This window comes from Engraulis encrasicolus, chromosome 14, assembly GCF_034702125.1.
Source record: "Engraulis encrasicolus isolate BLACKSEA-1 chromosome 14, IST_EnEncr_1.0, whole genome shotgun sequence".
NCBI classification, from domain to species: Eukaryota; Metazoa; Chordata; class Actinopteri; order Clupeiformes; family Engraulidae; genus Engraulis; species Engraulis encrasicolus.
The window spans coordinates 10,788,700-10,798,666 of NC_085870.1; the positions used below are offsets into that span (position 1 = coordinate 10,788,700).

The 9,967-nt window shown below is 40.8% G+C and overlaps 1 protein-coding gene across 3 annotated transcripts in view; it reads right to left on the reverse strand.

The window, feature by feature from the left end:
• fhit (fragile histidine triad diadenosine triphosphatase) overlaps positions 1 to 8,989 on the reverse strand; it is a 237,054-nt gene extending 228,065 nt beyond the window's left edge. The window contains exons 1-3 of one of the 3 annotated variants that reach the window (XM_063216341.1): positions 8,918 to 8,962; positions 6,432 to 6,483; positions 2,611 to 2,723 (exon numbers count right to left, since the gene is read on the reverse strand). The gene's annotated coding sequence lies outside the window, so the exon portion shown is untranslated. Of the gene's footprint in view, positions 1 to 2,610; positions 2,724 to 6,431; positions 6,484 to 8,461; positions 8,595 to 8,917 lie in introns of those variants that run through there. The other 2 variants (XM_063216342.1, XM_063216343.1) reach the window with 2 other exon arrangements.
• Positions 8,990 to 9,967: the final 978 nt, after the last annotated feature.

A 9,967-nucleotide genomic window follows, 5' to 3' on the forward strand; every position in this document is an offset into this window, starting at 1 on the left:
TAAAACGTTTTTGAATGAACCTTCCAATGATAACGGTATTTTTTAAAATAATAAAAAACTTAAAATGCTCTGTTCCACATTATTACGCAAAGTAGTTTTGTAGTGTTCAAATACAAATTTCTTTCTTTGTTTCCCATTTACATCAAAACAGTTGGAATTTGGTACCTTCTAAATTACATTTCAATGTTCAATACTTGATGATAAACTCTTTGTCTTAGTAACTGGAATGCTGCATTTAACATTGAAGTCAATGGCAGGGCATTGCATGGGAGTTATGAAAGCCCAGATATCCTTGATGCTTTGCTCTCAGCTGTTTTTGTTTGTTTGGTCTGGTGAAAAAAACTTCACTCTTCAATATACCTGTAGATTTCCATGCCACGTTTAGGTGCTTTGGTGGTATCGACATTTTAACTCACCAAACATAAAACCCCATTGAAAATGAATGGGATGTTATGTCTGGTGAGTTAGAATGTCATCATCTCCAAAGCACCTAAACGTGGCATGGAAATCTACGGGTATATTGAAGAGTGAAGTGTGGGTCACCCGACCAAACAAATAAAAACAGCTGAGAGCAAAGCATCAAGGATATCTGGGCTTCCAGAACTCCCATGCAATGCCCTGCCATTGACTTCAATGTTAAATGCAGCATTCCAGTTACAGCTTATAACAAAGTTTTGAACATTGAAATGTATTGAAGGTACCAAATGCCAACTGTTTTGGTGTAGATGGGTAAAAAAAAGAAAGAAATTGCAACACTACAAAACTGTTTTGTGTAATTAATTGGAACAGAGCATTTTGGGCATTTTAAGTTTTTTATTATTTTAAAAAATACTGTTATCATTGGAAAATTCATTCAAAAACGTTTAAATTGTACTCTAATGGCTGATGACTTGAAAAATATGACGACTGTAATTTGTATTGATTATTTGGGAAAACTGCAAAAAATGTCATTTGCGTAATAATGTGGAATGCGGTGTATTGCCGGACCCGAACTTCCGCGTCATCAGCTCTGACATTGAAAGAGCAGCTTGCTGACATGGCTCCGCGGCATGCTGATTCTGAGCTCCACTAAAACAGCAAGCATAGAGCTGCACATATACTAGGGCTGAGCGGTATACCATTAAAAAACGGTTTCACCTACACAAGGTTCACTTTTTGATGAGAGAAGGTTTTTTTTTTTTTTAAATTCCAAAACAGTGATTAAAATTGAAATGGAGATGAATATAAATTCAGTATTTATCTCATTTTTTAATTAAATTTCAGTCTTTTCTTCAGAAACATTGAGATGTGGGGGAAAATCGCCGCTTATAAAAAAAACGTGCAGACAACCGTGATATCAATTTTCATCAAGAAAACGTGATACACATTTTTTCCAGAACCGCCCAGCCCTAACATATACTAAATACCAGTGAAAGCTCTAATGCCGTGTCCAGACCAAGAGCGAACTACGCTGCCTGGTAGCGTGGGTAGCAGAAGAAGTTTCGCCTTGAATTCGCTGTATTCGCTGCAGACGCTGCATTGACATGTTTGATTCACATAACGGCTCTGGCTTGACAGCCTGGGACATTCGGAGATATGAATGTTCCGATTGGTTTTCACCGAGCAGCGTCACAGCGAATTCGCCTGCGATTAGATTTAGTTTAATCGTCAAAATTCGCTCTGGTCGCGCAAGAAGCTTTGCTCCTGGCGAATTCGCTTTGGTAGCGCAGGTCGCGTGCCCTCCATGGAGAAATAATGACTCGCTTCATTCGCTCCGTTCGCTCCTGGTCTATACACGGCATAAGCGGCCCTATCTTGGCCAACCGGTAGGGCACTCGTCTACCGTGCGGGCGACCAGGGTTCGATTTCCGGCCCGGGTCATTTGCCGACCCCTACCCGTCTCTCCCCCCCCCCATTCGCTTCCTGTCCAAATCTCATACTATCCTGTCTTCAATAAAGTCGAAAAAGACCAAAACATATCTTTTGAAAAAAGAAAGCTCTCCGCACTGCTATAAGCAACCCTTCCAGCTTTTGTTAACCTTCAACTATGCCGACTTTCACTAGCAGAGGAGTCACACATCGGGACAAGTCATATGCATACGTCTCATGACTGGCAGATGGGGATACTTCTGTCACTTTGTATACTTCCTTCGGAGCTCGCTGAGAAATCCAGACCAAGCTCAGATACTTAGCTGCTGACTACAGCTCCCAGGGGTTGCCTAAGAGATTACTTTGCTTGGGGCGTCTATTTTAATGATAGCTATGATGATGTAGTCAGTATCTGCGGTCAGGCAAAGAAATCCACAAATAAAAAAAAGAAAATCATTTCTTACAGTATTTTCAGTGGGACAGAGAGAACATAACATTTCACTTGGATACCTGTTTGTTGCTTGCTGTGGATGTCGGCAGAACAAATATTTGAAATCTCGTAATGCAAAAACAATGTAATCATCAATTATTTAAGTCTACATTTATGCTTGTGGCGAAACAAGGTTTTGTGAAGCTAGAGGTGTGTGAGCATCCATGTCTGTTGTTTTTTTTTTTTTACTTTTTATTGTTCTTCTTGTTTTGCCCCTTCATGTGCTTAAAGTCTTTCATGTGTGCAGCCTGTTAGAACCGAAAAAGGGGTACCTGATTGAAGCTCCAGCCAGAAGGGGTGATTTCTTGAACCGCTTCTTAAATTCTCGCATTGGCTGAAAATCTTCTCCCAGCGAGTCTCTGATTGCCAGCGCCCGTGTCAAAACCTATGGGGCAGAGAAACAGAGCTAAAGAGTAAGAAAGGCTCCATGTAAATGCTTCACACAAAAAAAAGAGAATTGGCAGCCTGGCAGCAAGTCTCCAGTGCGTGGGCCAAAAGGCCTCGTGACCCCCGGTAGAGAAAAAATGATTCCGCCGGTCCCCTCTCAACGGACCACTCAAGTCCACTCCCGTCTCTCTGACCTCTGAGAAATGGGTGACATGACAGAACTAGAACTATAAGAACTCAACAAAGGTCCTCTGTCAGATGACCCTCAACTTCCATTTCTCAGTAGAGACAAAAAAAAGAAAAGACTACAGTACATACTATAAAGGGGGGCCAGCGGAGAATGAGAGAGCACCATGTCACTCACTCTCAAAGTCACAAAGAAGTATAAGTGGTCCACTGATGAAATCAAAGTGCCAATAGAGCGGGTTCACTTGAAGCTGTCACAAGAGGCTAAGGAAGACACCAGACAGGAAATAAAATAAGAGCACTACACATGGCTTTAAATCCATATTAAAAAAAAAATGACTGGCTTGCTCTGAGCTAGCGTCTGAAATCATTTCACACTGTCTACCACACAGGCGGGTGGCAGCATGTTCCCATCACAATGGTAAGACTATAACTATGCAATATTTCTTACATACTGTGGAATTCGCAGATCAGCTGGGTTTAGCAAGTCTTTCAGACAATGTCAAGGTTACGGTGTGACAGGGAAAGAGTACCTAGCGAATTTGGACCCTAGGTGGAAGGTTGCTGGTTTGATTGTCCCTCCAACCTACTAAATGTATTGCTGAGTGAGCCACTGGGTATAAAATTGCCTCAGAAGCATTGGACGGTGGTTTTCATGACCTTTCACCATCATTGTGTGAGAGGATTGTGTTTGAATGCGACAGCAGGAGGTATAAAGATGCAAGGGTCTCTTGAGGAGAAAAGTGCTAGATGCTTGCAGTGACAGTCCATTTACCATTTATGCAGATAAAGAAAATGTAGATTATTAACTACAGTGGCAATACGTATACTGTATGTTCCTAAACATCATTAATAGGAGCTTTTACTCAGTGATTGGCACTGATGTAAAAAATAAATGGATGAAAAACTGTTGATTTCCTTTTTTTTATTTTTAGACATTTTGGTCCGATGTGAGGATTGGCTAGCGAGGGATGTCAAAATAGGAAAAGTTATTGTGGAGGAACTGAGAGGCAGATGGTGATTCGAAAGCATGGGTGGCATCTCTTCCAAAAACTGCCTTCAAAAAGACTGTTGTAAGTCCTACCAATGTGAGATCGAATGAAATCTCCCTCACCTTCTGTATCAGACAGGTTGTGTTCCCTACCTAGGACCGCTTTACACTTTATCCCAGATGAATGGCTCATTAATATTTATTGGGTATTTTTTGTAAACCCTCTCATTGAGGCAACACTTGCCTTTTCTATCATCACAAAAGCAATTTGGTCAAGTTTGCCCAAGAATGCAGAGGCTAAAGGCCACACAATGATTGAAAATTGCAGACCACCATTATAAGTGTCTCTATCAACATTGATGACTATTTAATGACAGCACAACATGCGGGCATCACATTAGTTTGTGGGCCAGCAATTCATTAGCCCATTAATTTGCGGGCAAAGAGTGGTACTTATGGCATACCTGTTCCTACTAACTCATTCCTTTCCATTCTGACTCCCTATGAAATGCTCTGAAGAGAAAGGAAATTGTTTAGCAATGAAGTGAAGGAGTGCATGGTGTCTCTGCCAAAACAATGAGCCTGGGCCTTCTAGGGTATTAAGATGGGTGCTTTAGCCACTAGAACAAAGACTCAGGATTGATACCAAATCAGAACACACACTCAGCACACTGTGGTCACTCCATCACATATATATGAAATCTTATTTTAGCAATTAGTAACACGATTTCTTAAAGTCCTGTTGCTGCTGACTTAAATATTGTCATGATTATGTGAAATACCCTAGGTTGCTGTTGGAAAAAAAATCTGAACATTGAAAGACTGATTATGTAAGGCCCGGGAAGTGATTGGGGCATGTCTATGACAGCACAATTCTTCCATGTGGTTGAGTGCACTGACTCTGGAACATCACTTGAGTAAGAGGGTGAGAAGTGGTAAGTACGCCTACTCTGACAAAAAAATCTTTTGAGGAGCGAAAGAGATGGGGTAGGCTTGGGGTATGAGCCAGGCTGGAAACCTGGGTCCTCATGGTACAGGTGCTTAAAGGTACATTGTGTGAGATTTTTAGTTGTTTATTTCTAGAATTCATGCTGCCCATTCACTAATACTTACCACCAGCATCAAATTCTAAGTATTCATTATGACTGGAAAAATTGCACTTTTCATACATGAAAAGGGGGATCTTCTCCATGGTCCGCCATTTTGAATTTCCAAAAATAGCTATTTTTAGCTGCAAAAATGACTGTAAACTTTCATGTTGAGATCAGATTTGGCAATAGGCAGCCCAGTTTCAATGAGCAGCATAGTTGTAGTACCTTTTTGACCATTTCCTGCACAGTGTCCCTTTAACAGCACTAGGGCTGGGACGATTAATCGACTAATCGTGACTAATCGACTATAAAAAATAGTCAGCATGAATTTTCATAGTCGACTAATCGTTTAATTTAATTCAGTGCTTTTTTACTTACTTTTCTAATGCTTTATTACTTTATTGAAACCTAAAATAGCCCAGCACATATGAATTGAACGTTGTATCTCGGAGTAAATAAGCTACTATCATGATTTAAAGCTCATTGTGAGCTCAGGGACCTAATTTTAACGGTTTCTTTCTTTTTTTCCCCAATTTCCTTGAAGATTAAAGTGCTAGAGTACTTGAAAAATCAATCGTTTGACTAATCGACTATTCGAAAAAAATAGTTGATAGATTAATCGGGAGAAAAATAATCGTTTAGGACAGCCCTAAACAGCACCCACAGCAACATCCACAGCACCCCTCAAACCGTCTGGCATCACAGTAAATTCTAAGCATTTAGTGGTCTTCAAACCGGTTTCTCTCAACCCTCTCAGCTCATTCTAGTCATTTAACCCTCTTCTGGTCTTTTGGACCCATTTTAATTTTGCTTGACAAAAGTAGTATGAATGAATTATTATTCTTTCACATTGAGATTCACTGACCTCGGTTCATTTTCTGTGACGAACATGAATCTGAACATGACTGACCCTCCCATTGCTTACCCCAACTGCATATTTACGTGTATATTACGCAGGGGGTGATTCCAAGTCTTTGTGAATTTGTGCCAATCCTACCGATACACTGTGCACTTTTAAAATGTCTGTATGAGAAGTCAGTTGACAAGCCTAATAATGGTACATAGTACATCCGAAAATGTGAAGGCTTGGACAAATGGCATTGGTAATGACAACCACATTGCTAATTGCAATGGGAGATGCAATTTGGCAGACTGATTGCTTTGCCTCTCCCTGGAAACACTGTTCATATGACAACGGGCAGAGGACGGTCGCAGAAAGAGAGAGAGGAGAGATAGAGAGAAATGGAAAGACAAAGAGAGAGAGAGAGAGAGAGAGAGAGAGAGAGAGAGAAATAGAAGGACGGAGAGAGAGAGAGAGAGAGAGAGAGAGAGAGAGAGAGAGAGAGAGAGAGAGAGAGAGAGAGAGAGATAGAGACAGACAGACAGACAGACAGACAGAGAGACAGAGAGACGTGCAAGCTTTACCACCACAACTCACGTCAAGCAAGGAGGTCCGTGAAACACAGCGGCATCCAATGCAAGGCCTTCACCTATTTAATTATACATGAAGCAAGGAGAATCAAATCAATTAGCTATTGCTGTGGTATGAATAAATGGTACATAATTGATGGAAGTTCTCGTACATAATGTATCTCCGTCCACATCTCTTAAAGCAGAGATACGGTATGTTTAGTTTTATTGCTCGGGCGAAGAAAGCTCTGAGATGAATGAGACAGCTACATGTGTGCAACAATACTTGAGGATACATATGATAATATGGTGGGGGGAACATTATCTTTGTGTGTGTGTGTGTGTGTGTGTGTGTGTGTGTGTGTGTGTGTGTGTGTGTGTGTGTGTGTGTGTGTGTGTGTGTGTGTGTGTGTGTGTGTGTGTGTGTGTGTGTTTACACTAGTGAAGACAGATGGCCTTCATGACTGAGGAACAGATAAGTTGTAATCTATAACATGTTCAAAACCACCAAACTAGGCCTACTTCTAGTCATATCCTGGTATTGTTTCTTCTGTAAACATGACAATAGCTGGCCTATTTTTACGGTTTTATATTGCAATACATGTCAGCAACTGAGTATTAGTCGGACGTCAGGCCATTTGCTACAAGAAATATGCTGAAACAAACAAACAAGTTGTATTTTTTGCCAATTGTTCACCAACTTTAACCAGGTGACAAAGGACAAATTAAGCTGATTTGGCAAAACAGCAGCTGTAATTCTTGTACGTAAGCTTCTAGCAATAGCCTAATGAGCGTCACAAGAATACACACTTTATATCACTGTAAAAGTTTTGAATTTGCAAAGGGTAATATAATTTACTCATATAATTGTATTGTTTTCTCACTGCTGCTCTCAAACTGATGTCTAAAGTCTAGGTCAGTAGTTCCTAATATTTTTTGCAACGGGACCCCATTTTGACATCCCGAATATCTGAGGACCCCATAAACACTTTTTTTCCCCACAACCAAAGAACAAGACTGAAAAAACTTGCTGGCTACTAAGCCAATATAAATTTCTGACAGTAGTGTTATTAATTAATTTATATTATATGAATTAGTAATATTCTTTTTTTTCACACCATTTCAGGTGAACCCATTTTAACTCTAGGGCAGTGTTTCTCAACAGGGGTGCCGGGGCACCCTGGGGTGCCGCAGGCCTCCCTCAGGGGTGCCGCGGAAACGTGGCTGATAAATAAATTATGTAATATAATACATATTTGTCTAAATTGATAAGTTGTTAGTTAGTGTAATCTTTCATCTGCCATTTACACACAATAAAGTAAATATAGGTCGCCCCTGCAGCTGCATCTCCAAATGTGTTACTTTTCTAAGCTTTTGTGGTATCGGATGCGATGCCATGTTACGGCTTGTTGGTATGGGGTGCCTTGAAATCTTTCATGAATTGAAAGGGTGCCTCAACTACAAAAAGGTTGAGAAACACTGCTCTAGGAGACCCCACATGTTGAATAACAAAAACACTGGTCTACACTATGGGACCTGCAACAGTCTCAGTAGCCATTAATGCACACACAGAGAAAGGGGTGGGGGGGCGGCAGACCAGACTGGATGTGGAAGTGGTGGCAAAGCAATGATGTCTGTAAATTCTATTTCAATTGGAAAAAATAACACACCCAGTGACAGTGCACTGGGTATTTCATACACACCCAGTGCAGGGCTATGAGTTTCACTTGTATGTAGGAGAGTGATATATTAATTGTGCACAGTGATGCAAAATAAAAATCAACTATCCTTCCAGCTGGACTTACTCAACGACACACTGATACCCCAGGCTTAATAAAATGGCTTTCAATGCTTTGCTTGCTGCTGTCCACTCTGTGCAATAGTAATGCTGGGTGGGAATAATATAGCATCTATTAGAAACTTTCTCCATCCTTGAGGTTTTGAAAGAAATAAGGTCTGACTCTAAGATCTGTACGCACTACAACCTCTCTATGCACTGAACTTCGTAAACCAAACAAAGAAACAGTCACCCAACAAATATTTATCTGGCGGTCATACTTTCATTTTGTGAGGAACAATTTCGAGACGTGTCGCGCCGCGCGCCACCTCCATCCAGCAAGCAAGCACTGGCTCGGTCACAAGTGCGGCGATGCCGACTTATTTTGAGAACAAGGACAGTGCAGGGACAACAACTATGAGTTATTACATCTTTGCATTGCATCGTTGTATCTTTAATGCAACATGTTTAACAAAAACAGCTGTATAAACTGCTAAGTGATAGCCTGCTGCATGCTGGAAGTAATCACTGTGTGAGTGCCAACAGTATTCGAAGAGTAGCCTATCCTGCTCGCGGCTTGACGATTCAGCTGAGTGCACATTATTACTTATTCTGTGATATAAGATTACACTACAACTACAAGCATGTAATAATACCACAATAGAGCCGTAAAGTAACAAGGCACACACGGCACATGAAAATCGACCATTGACAGCGCTTTGTAAATTGACACTCACCTTCCGCGTCTGCGCACTGACTGTCGCAAAGAACTCTGGGCAGTGCAGTTCTTCGCTTGAGCTTTCTTCAAGGAGGCCGTTCATTTTCGCTGAATGTTTGCATTGCCTATAGCTGACTCGGATAAGGAAAAATATAGGCCTATATCTAACTCCATAAAGCCTTCTCCATGTAGCCTTCTGTAAATGAATGTCACTGACTTATTTAAAATAAAATAAAATATGACCTTGATTCTGTTTTGTAGAAAGACATTTCTAAATGAGGCCTAATTGATTGTGTTACTCTGTTGTGTAGCCTAATGTAGGCCCTTACAGCTTAAAATACAATAGCCTACAGTAGGCCTATACTCATATTGTGGTAGTATAGGGTTAAGGTGATGCAGCATTTAAGGACAGCCCTCATTCACTTCACATGCACTCTATGGATAATAGCAATTCAAACTTTACATCCCAATTAATTAAACAGTCAGTTAAACAGACAGGCAGGACTAATTTTCTGCCAATCAAGCGGGGCTTAGAGAGCAATTGTGTTGTCAGCTGCAAACTTTATGAAGCTTTTTATGCCAGTTATAAATTGATTTCAAGAAGACACAGGGAAAGGTTTGCTATATATATTGAGCATATGCCTGCTCGGTGGATTTTTGGTAATAATAAAAAAGAACTTTATAGAGTCATGCCTTTTTAATACATATATACGACCAAAATCTAGATTGATCTCCTGTCCCCCAATGTCAGGGGAGTGATCCCATGTCTGAGTGTGACAGCCTGTCTCATCATAAACCCTTCCTGGAGTTGGCAGGGCTCTCTCAGTTCACCGTCAATTTTTTCATTCACCGAGGCCCGTGGTTCCCAAGCTTTATCTGCTGGGACCCCCTTTTCCCGACCCACCTCCCACATCATATTCCTAACACAAAACATTTTTTGTCCACTAATGTTGGTAAATGTTCCCATCAGAGACATGTATGTCATTGTTTACATATTTTTGTATAGGCTACATCCTGTCTACACAGGCAGCAGAGGGTCCCACCTCAACCTTTTATTGTTTGATAATTG